This window comes from Anser cygnoides, chromosome 2, assembly GCF_040182565.1.
Source record: "Anser cygnoides isolate HZ-2024a breed goose chromosome 2, Taihu_goose_T2T_genome, whole genome shotgun sequence".
NCBI classification, from domain to species: domain Eukaryota; kingdom Metazoa; phylum Chordata; class Aves; order Anseriformes; family Anatidae; genus Anser; species Anser cygnoides.
The window spans coordinates 66,702,757-66,713,154 of record NC_089874.1 but is presented as its reverse complement, the minus strand read 5'-3'; the positions used below and the strand labels follow the sequence as shown (position 1 = coordinate 66,713,154).

General features: G+C 43.0%; 1 protein-coding gene across 5 annotated transcripts in view; it reads left to right on the top strand.

Annotated features, from left to right (window-relative positions):
* Nucleotides 1-228: 228 nt before the first annotated feature.
* Nucleotides 229-10,398, top strand: part of ELMO1 (engulfment and cell motility 1) — a 305,675-nt gene continuing 295,505 nt past the window's right edge. The window contains exons 1-2 of one of the 5 annotated variants that reach the window (XM_048075572.2): nucleotides 229-685; nucleotides 1,070-1,140. The gene's annotated coding sequence lies outside the window, so the exon portion shown is untranslated. Of the gene's footprint in view, nucleotides 686-819; nucleotides 1,000-1,069; nucleotides 1,141-10,398 lie in introns of those variants that run through there. The other 4 variants (XM_048075567.2, XM_048075571.2, XM_048075570.2 and 1 more) reach the window with 4 other exon arrangements.

Genomic DNA, 10,398 nt, shown 5'->3' with positions numbered 1-10,398 from the left:
AAAGAATTTAATGGGTTGTCGTATGGTGTGCCATGCATAGTCCACACAGTAGCAGTAGGTCAAGGCGTTAAAAAACCCAACCGCTTGGTGACTGGGGGAGCTTTTCTCTTGAGGGGACTGAGAAGCAGAAGCGGGGATTCCCTATTTCTCCTCCCCAGCTGATATTAGGGCCCGGGGATCGGCGGAGCCAGGCCGCTGCCGCCCTCTGCTGGCCGGGGCGGGGGCACTTTCTGCCGGCCTCCCGCGGCAGCACTGGGGCCGGCCGGTGGCTGTCGGGGAAGAAACACAGCGATAAAGGGCTAAAAAAAACCAAAACCCGCGTTCTGAAGGCGGCGGGGGAGGTTGGAGATCCTCCGCCGGACCTGTGCGGGAGGGGGAGCGGCCGTCACAGCCGGCGTGCAGGGCGGTGGGATAGAGGCGGGGGTGCCCCGTCCCCGTCTCTGTGTGTCCCCGTCCCCTTTCCACAGGTGCCGCCGAGCCGCGGGGGCCCCCGGGCGGCCTGCACGTCGCGGCCCGGCCGGCAGGAGGAAGGAAGAGGAAGTCAGAGCGGCGGCGGGGAGCCGGCGGCGCCCCGGCATGGGATAGCGTCGGTACCGCGCTCCGGGGACGAGGACGAGAAGGAGGAGGAGGAAGAGGAAGAGGAGAAAGGGGTCCGGCTGGCCCCGCTGCCCGCCGCTGGAGGGAGGTAGGCGGCTGGGGGCCGTCCGGCTCCGGCCCCGTCCCCCCCCCCCCCCCCGGTGCTGGGAGGCCGCTTGTGAGGGGGCGCTGGGGGGCGAGGGGCGCAGGGAGGGCGGGGGCGGCTGGGGGCAGCATGGCCGGAGGGGGCCGGAGCTGGCAGCAAGTGCGGCCCCAAGGGCTGCGGCTCGGCGCTGGGCAGTCCCCAGCCCTCCTTCCCCCTCTTTCTTGGGCACTCGGGGGGGTCTCGGCGGTGGTCCCCCCCCTCCCAGAGTTTGGGGTGCTGGCGGTGCTGAATTTGGTGAGGTGATGTTGCTCGGCAAGGTGGGTGGCAGATCCCAAGATCTCCAAGGCTTCAACCCAGAGTTTATTCTGAACCTCTCTTTTTTTGCAGGACTAACACAACCGGCTGGCTGTACCCCAAGAATGTCGTAAAGCAAATAGAGGAGCTCCTGAAAAATAACGGTGAGTGTGCTTCACCCGAGCGGTGCGGTGGTGGTGGTGGTGGTGGTGGTGCTCACCTCAGAGGAGCACCTCGCAACCTGCCAGAGCTCCGCGTGTGCGACAAACCCAGCGAGAGCGCCAGCGACAATAGCAGTGCAGGAAGCGTGCCGTGGGTTAATTGCTCCAGTGTAAACATGGTTGCCTGTAAGCTGCGTTTTGCGATACGTTTACGGTGCAATTTCAGCAAGGGATGTTTTGAAGTGCGTTCGTAAGCAAGTGTTTTTGCTCCTGCTGTTGTCCCTCGGCTGCCTGATTGCCTGCTGTTAAAATATTTATCTTTTAAGAAGAGGGGGAAATTGAGTAAGAACTGTCCAGAGCCCCGTGTTAGCATCTGAGGACGTTTCCTCCTCTTACTCTTAGCTCTCTCCTCCTTTGCCCCCAAATGCCCAAACACACGTGTGCTGTCGCATCCTCTGTTATATAATCTCTGAGGCATTTATGGATCATTCTTTCTGTGTCGTTCCTGTACGATTGAGTGACGTATCTGGCATGTTACACAGTAAAGAGAAATGTATTTTCATTTTTGTGAAGTTCTTTCAGTTAGAGCTGCAAGCATGCTCTCTTTGAAGGCTGTCTTTCCTTAATTACCCCTTCCCCCCTCCTGTTTCTGAAGCTGTATAAGTAGGTGGTAGACATCTAATCTGATGGCCAGTAACTAGATAAGGAAGAGGAAGAGCAGCGGTGTCTGTTTGCTGGCTTAAGTCCCTCTTGCGTGCTTGTCAGGAAAATATCCACAACTCACATTTCATACAGCTGTTGAAAGTCCAGCAGCAGCTTTAAAAACTCACCATTCAGAAAATAGATTAACGTGGCTAAAACAGCAAAAGGATGCAAAGCAGGTATAGGAAGCGACTGCTGTCAGTGTAAGTCTGTGGGTCCCAGTGTGTGAATGGAACCACTGTGGGGTGTACCTGATGGCCAGGGGAGATAGCAGAGGGGAAGTTGTTTTTCTTTTCTCTCTTGTAATCTGTTTGAAAGTCACTGTGCTCATCTTCTCTGCAGCTTGCAAATTAGGTGCAAATGTCATTGTCTGAGTTTTTTTTTTCTTTATAAAGAAAGGGGGAAAGGATAATGAGCAGGTTTATATCCTTACTGTTTTTTTTTCCTAACATTCTGCACATGCCAGGAAAAACTTAATAGATGTACAATTCAAATAGCTTTTAAGTGGATAGGAAAAATTCTTCATAGCTACTTATTCTGTAACAGTCTTACACGGTCACTGAAAGTATCTGTGATTCAGAAGTCATTATATAAAGAGATACCCTCACACCCTGTGTACTTAAAAGGTAGTACTTCTGTTTTCTCACTGTTGATGTAGAAGTTATGCAGCATTATAAAGGTGTAACTGTTGGTGAAACACTGCTGTGTGTGCTGTACTTCCTGACAGCAATATCGTTCTGCAGCAAATTGCAGATCGAGAGTAACGTAGCGCTCCACCCTTCCTTCCGCCCTTTGTTTTTTTTCTACCTAATAGAAACCCCTTTGATTTTAAGGTTTGGGCCCATAGTCTTTCTTTCTCACAGTGTCCAACCTATGAAGTGGTGTTGGATTATGGTCTAATATTTTCCGTGTTGACACACGGACCATGGAGCTTTCACGTTCACAGATAAGATGTGTGGCTTTCCTATTTTGATGCTTCGGATGGATTTGCTATGTGAGGGGCTGGGAGGCTTAATGGCTGTAGATTTAACTGTAACTGGGAAATGTTTCCACTGAGCTCTGCCAGCGCACCTGCATGCTAACAGGCAGTGCCCTTCTGTTCCATTGTCAGGCTTCTTTTTGATAGATTGCCAACCACAACTTTTCTAATTGTGTGACTTTCAGATAAGGATTTGCTTGGGACTTTGAGGCCATCAGGTAGAATTTTGCTCTTCACTTCTGACTTTATCACTCGATTTTTTTTTTTTTTTTTAGTTTTCTAGAAGTAAATCATCTGTAAAATTTAGTAGTTCTCTTTGTCGTGCTGTGGTGCAAATGTGCAGGATGTCCTTGCATTAAAAAATCTTTGTAGAAGGCAGTGGGATTTTAGGAACTGCAAAACATCATACACCCTTAGAGAAGGCAAAAGTAATGCCTCTTCTGGTTTATATCTCTGTGCGGCTCTGCTGAGGTTTAGCAGGCTTTCTTTTCTGCTGCATCCCTGCAGTGTTGCGAAGGTTTGACTTGAAGGAGAGTGAGGCAGTCAGGTTTCCCTCCCTGTTCAGTCATTATCCTATTAAAAAAGAGATTCTGAAAAGATATTGTTTTATGGTTATGAAGTCAGTGTTGTTTGAACCCCTGTGATTAGAAATTAGAGCAGGACTGTTAAGTGGCTTTAACAGCTATCAAGCCACATTCAGTCATGTCTGTGCTGTATCTTTAAAAGATTTCTCTGCTTTGAATGATTTTTTTTTTTTTTTAAAAAAGGTTCTTGTATTCGTGGCAAGAGGAACCTGCCAAGTACACGTTGTTAAACTTGTGTCAATTTAACAGAGCAACTGTTTAAAGGATTTCGGATTATTTTCCTTCTACTTCAGTCAGTCACCTTCTTTTCTCCTTTTTTCCTCTCTCCAAATATAACACTGGAAAAGGAGAGAAAGAAACTAAAAGCAATTGGCAGAAGCCAGTGTGTTGGCAGGCATTTGATAGTATGGATCATAAGAGGTGATAATATATGTGATGCTTACCATAAAATAAGCTGTATACTTATGCTGTTACAGATTGGCATTTAAGAGCTGAATGGAAGAACAGTCACAAATGCAGAGCTGTCTTTCCATCCACGTTTTTGCATCAGTATACTTGTGAGGATTTGGTTCTGAGGTGTCACCTTTCATTATTGCAAGTGTCATGAGATGTGAAAAGCAGACCAAAGGGCAGGTCGCAGCCCTTCTGCAAGTTTCCTTGTTTTTCTGATCACTCTCCTCATTTAAGAGGGTCGTTAACAAGAAGTATATGCCACAGGGGTGGCTAATGAATGCTCTTTCGTATTCTCTCTGTTTCAGTTCTGACAGAGGTAAACTTCTCTGTTAGTGGCATACGTTCAGGCAGGTGCCACGTATGTGGTACCCATCAGTAGGCTACTAATTTTTCAAGCTGCTGAGTGGAGTGGTTTGTAAAGCACAGGCTTGTGTGAGGAGCAAGGTGAACAGTGATTCATGTGGCACTCATTTGCAAGCACTGGGAAATGCATCGCTGTTTCTCCTAATGGCGGTTTTCCATGGCAGGTCTCTTGTTTTGGCTGTGCTAGGCTTGCTTTCAGTGCCTGCTAGGAGGGGAAGTTGGCTGTGGGAGCGCGGAAGTGATGGGTGAGCTGTTTCTCTGTTCAGCACTAAACCACGCTGTCAGGAAGGCTCGAAGCCACTCCTGCTAGGGATGCCCCTAGCAAAGTGTGTTAGCCCATGTGCAAATGAGCTCGCTTTGGTATTTTTGTAGTCAGTGGCCTTTGGAGCTCTTTAGGAAGCTTAACATACTACTTGGAGACCTTATGCAAGTGACCTATTCTCACTGCTTTTGAGGACATGAGCATACTTTGCTTACTGATGCTTCTGCTCTGCCCCATTTACAGTAAAACAACACTGCAAAGCTCCACAGCAGCTAGCACAAGGGAGGGAGTGGGAACTAGCAGTCAGTCCTGAGGGGAAACATTGCCCCTTTCAGGGTGACTTGATTTAAAGTGTTTGTGAAACAGCACATTCAGTAAAGTGGCTAAAGGAGAGAAAAAAAAAAAGAATTGTTCCCAGACAGATCTATTACAAAATCATAGCTGTGTATGTTCTTGACTTTTGTTTCTGCTTTCCTTCCTTTTTTTTTTTTCTTAATTTTATTTCTGAAAGTTAAACTCTCCTTATCACTTCTTTCTGCATATTTTCCACCCCTACCTTGGTAGTTTATTCTTTTGGTCTTTGACATATTTTCTTATTTATCCTAGCTTGCTGTTTTCACCAACTTTGTCCTGTCCTTAAATTCTTTCCCAGATATTCCCAATGTTACTATTCAGTTAACTAATTTTATTTAAAATTCGCAGGAAAAGCTGTGGACTGCAGTGTCTATCACCTCCAATGTTCTTTCAAAGTCTCTAGCTCCAATTCCCTAACTTATGGAAGCACATGAAGCTCTATGAAACATCGTGTTGTCAGTAACTAAGTAATTTTTTAGTCGCTGCATGAATACTAATACTATAAAATCAAATTCTTTTTGAGCTTGCTTCAGCTGAAAGGGAGAATGGGTCACTGCTTATAAGAGAACTTCACATTCTGGAGTTGTGATGACTTTAAACTCACACTCTTTAATAGAGCAGAAAATGCTTGCTTGAAGATGTTCTAATTTCTGAAAGCTTTTTGTAAATTTGAGTCTGCATAAGTATGAACAAAATGTTCCGTATGGACCTTTTTTCCTTAATGTGTAAAGCTGACAAGTTGTAGATCAAACGCATTCAACATCTTGATGTTAGACAAAAGGAGGGATATACAAGGTATGTCAGCAGGCTCACATAATGTTGTCAGCCTGTTAACCTTCCAGCTTCAGTTAAAATTTTATCTAGTCTCAGGAACTGTATATGACTGGTGCTGTTAAACAGTGTTTTCCTTACAGCTTGTTGTCAGCTTGATGGGAAGAACTGGGGCTCCTAACCTGGTCTGTGAGAAATTTCCAAAAAGTTCAGTCTGTTAGAAACTTCTATGAGGTTGAGCATGTAGCTGTCTCCTTGTGACGATACACACGCTGAAAGTAAAGTGTATATTTTGCGTCTTTGCTGACTTGGAGCCTGTATCTGTTGCTTCTGATGTTGACTTGATCTTTCATGTAGTAACAGGATATGCATAAATGTTCTGAAAATGGGAGAACGATCGTAGTTTTAAAATAATTTATTTAAAACGGTTTTTGCTGTGTTTTGGAGTGATGGAAAAAGGTTTGTAAAACCGATGTTTCAGTAAACTTCCACAAAATGTGTATGTTTTAACCTGTATTTCGAGGGATATAGAACTATCTTAGTGAACTATTTATATATTCATAGTACACACATGAATTCTGGTGCTTGAATTTGTAGTCAAAGTGAAAACATTGCTTACCTATTTTTCTTTCTCTTCTGCCAACGTGCATGGATTGTGTAGTCCAGCAGAAGTGTCAGGTCTGCATGGATCTTGGCTAAGATGCTTCATGTGAATGGTTTAGGCTTTTGTCTGGCCAGACTAGCAATCTGCTGTATAGGCTGTTGAATCTTACTGGAGTGACTGCAGTGGGGGTGACTCTTTAAAATGCTGCTTCATATTTTGTGAGAGAATAATCTATCGAGGTACGGCAATGAGGAATTTATAAATATTCACATAATACCCTCTGGCCAGATAATACAGTTGATTTGTACATTTCTCCTCTAATAATAATAAGAGAAAAATGGTTATGACACAGGTTGGTATAATACGACTTTTACTGTTAGTGCCAATGCATATATTTGTTACATTCCAATACAGTCTTTTCCATTGCTTTGCTTTCTGGAATACAATTGCACATTAGTTTTCATAGCAACAGTCGTGGCTTCAGCTGGAAATTGAAACCTGATAAGTGCTGGCTCAGTGCATGGACTTTTGGATAAACTCTTTTGCTAGCTCTGAGCCAAGCCAACTAAAAAAAAATTTCCCCAAACATAAGTACTGATCTTTACATTTTGGAAAGGATGTACCATTTGGTTGCTGGGCTTTTAAAATGTTGGAGTATGGGCCTTTTTTTAGTTCTCCTCCTTCAAATTTGCTATTTTTTTCCCTTCAATCACCAGGGCACTCAGCTGTTGAAGTTGTACCCCCATGGTTCAAGTGCATTCCTCCTATCAACCTTTTCACCCCACTATCCCTCTTCACACATACTGACATCCCTTCTGTTAACTAAACTCAAACAAAGTTCAGGTCTAAATGTGGGGTCTAAGTCTGATCTCTATTTTGTGTAGGTCTATAAGCTCTTCTCCTATAGATATGCATACAACTTTCTTATTGTGTTTAATCTTCTTTTCCTGAAAAAAGAAAAATGAGGGGGGGAGGCAGAAAATCAGAACAAATGAGAGCTTTCATTGGTCAGCATCAGACAGAACTTTTGGTGGTGGTTGTTAACTACGTAAGAGAAGTCTGTAGAGGAGGGGGAAAAAAAGACCCAACCAACCAAAAAGCCTACAAAGCTGAAAGAAAATGCAAGGTCTTTCCCGCTTTGGACCACTTAATGTAATTTTAACCATATTTATGGCAAGCAATTAAAGATTTGATAGCTGATGCCAGGTCCAGAAAAGAAGGAATAAGTATATGAAAAATAGCCCACATCTTGAACAGAAGTACTGGGGTGGTTTGTTTAAAATTGTAGCTTATGCTAGATGTAGGTCAGACTTTTATGAGGTCTTTTTTTGAAAAGACTAATTTTCATATTTTGCAGTTAAAGTGAAATTTTTACAGAAGTGCATTTGTGGAAAACAAGGTATACAATTTGGAAAGGGAAAAAAACATAACTTCCACACTGTGCTGGTCTCAGCCTTTCTGTTCTGGCTTTCTTGTCTGATGAATTTCGACTTAATGAATCGTCTGCGTCTGTTCTTCCCTTTGTATAAAGTGCTGGCAATTTCAGTCTGATTTCTCGGATTTGCCTTAGTTTATAACATACACATAACTTTATAATGAGCTCTTATAAAAAGCAACGACCTGGGCTTTTATTTCTTGACCTACCAAAAATCAGCTATTTTTTCTTCAGCTGCCATAGGAAGTTAGCTTGTTGGAAAAGTGTGCGTTTGTTCCTAACAACAAGAGTTGGTGGCATTGCACTGTGTTGGGATGTTCTGGAAGGCAGAGGTTTTGAAGATTCCATCCCCTGCAGCTGCAAATGAGTCAGAAAGCACTTTATAGTAAAGGGGATGTGTGTAGAGAAAGATGGGAAGAAAATGATCTACATAATTTTAAATCCAAGGTGGAAGTTCAAGTTCTATTTTAAAACAAATGCATAAGTAAAATGGTCTAGGGCTGTTTGTAAACTGGAATTGTAAATTGATTTCCTGGTCCATATGCCAGACGGATCAAAGCTTCCACTGTTTGGTGGAGTGTGAATTCAAACTAAAACAGTATGTTTTAAGAATTTCTCTCTGTTTCGAGTTGAATAATCTTATGAATTTAAATACCTCACTCTAGAGATAGCAAGGCTTTTTGGCCATGAATTAATATATTTAATGTGTAAATCATATATTAAGGTTGAAAAAAGCACCTGTGCTAGCCTGTAGGCTGCTGTTCTGTAATGGAAAATATGATGATATATGGGGGAAGAAAACAGGAGAGCAAGCGGTCAGGCTTTTATCACCTAAATCAGTAAATAGAGAGCCACCAAACTGGACTAGAAAAAAATCAAACCTAAGTCAACCTGCAGATCCTTTGTTTACAACTAATTGTTCTGACCATGTTCATTGGTCCCCATAAGCCTGACTAAGGGGATAACCCTTGCTTTCCTGTCTTGGGGCTTTTCTTTCTTGATCCATTGAAATTCAGAGCGGAGGGCCCCCTTTAGAGAATGTCTTGTCCCTAGCTGTCTCCTCTGTAACAAAGAGACTCCAGCTGTGGCAATGTGGATTGAAAAGGGAGGTAGCCTCCCAGGCAAGCAATTTGGAGTCATTAAGGAAAAGAGTCGTTTTAATTCCGTTTGGAAATGGGAAGCCAAAGTCATTGCAGTTTTCAGAATGTGTGTGTCCTACACCTGAATTCAGAGGGTACTTGCTCCCTGCCTGGACAGGCCCAGTGTATTCTGCTACAGCTTCCATTTCTGAGATGTGTGATTGCAATTGATTGCATTATCAGTATTGGCCAAAGGGGAAGAAAATTTTGTGTTCTAAGCATCCCAGTCCAAGTCTGTTGCCATTTCACATGCATACTGAATGAGATTAGAGACACTACTTTAAGAGAATCCTTGGGAGATGAGTATCTTATTAAAAATTAATCTGGATTTGTTGTTTTGACAGAAGTATTGCCATTGAAAAAGAGTAATTGGTTGTAATTCTGCTAGCTTGTGAAAGCTGCAGCAAGATCTTATAATCAATAGTAATTATTAAAAGGAACAGGTATGTCTAGTAAGGTCAGCATGGGTACTTGATCTTTGCCCGTTTTATGGAGAAGCTGCAAGTGGTTGCAATACATGGGTATGCTCTCTGTTGATAACCTGAATCAGTTAGAAAACTTGGACCTGTTTTTGAGGATCTTCACAAAGTTGAGTTAAATATTCAAGGAGAGATAGTAGGCAGAATCCAGACTTGAAGGGATGTATTTGCAAGTTATTGTCTGAATAAAAGCTGGCAATATGCCTTTCCTAGGGAAAGCACGGATGGTATGCACCAGCAGTGGGAACTCGTGTTCTTTCCTACTGTTTTTCCAAATTGTAACATGAAGTTACTGCTGCAGCTGTAGTGCCTCAATGAGCTGAATCAGCTTAAAGTGAACAGTTTACTTCTACCTGTATATAAAAAGAATAGATGGAAAATCTCTGCTCAATCTACTGGAAAGTGGTAGAAGAGCCCTTCCTCAGCATCAGGAGGAGCTCAGGACAGCTCCGTCTAGGTCAAACTGTCCAGTATTGAATAAATCTATGTATTAACTGTAGGTAAAAATTCTGGAACTCTTCTAGTGTATGCTGAAGGCAAGAAGAAAAGCATTGGTTGAATTCAGTTGGAGATACTCACTATTGTTTGCATTCATTTCTTAATCAGGTGCTGGCACCAAGCCTCATGAACATGAAGCCAAAGAAAAGGAATCTTTTTGAAAGGTACTTTGTCAACAGCTGTGGACAAAGTTGGCTTTAAAGTGTTACTGAGCCCCTGACAGAATAAACTCTTGAAGGAATATACTAAGGAACTCTCTGGAGCCGTCTGGATTTATGTCAGGGACCATCAGCTCTGTCCTTACTGAAAAAGAATTGCTGTTCCAGTGATGCTGTAGGCAACTGCACTGTCTCTTGGGTAGCAGTCTGTGTGTTACTACAGGTTGTCCATAGGTGAAAATAATGAAGTAGCAATGTGATATAATTAAAAAAAATATTTTCACTTTCAATAATTTTCTGTTTCGTTTTCATAGTGATTTTGTGTCTGGATACCTAAACTTAAAACTCAAAAATCTTAGTTTGTGCTCAGAGAAAGGAGAAAGCCTTCCTTGAATTTTATGGTAAGTTGATGCAAGCCACTAAAATATCTGTGAAGTTACTTTTTCCTTCCTAAGGTCTAATACTGACCTTCAACTACAT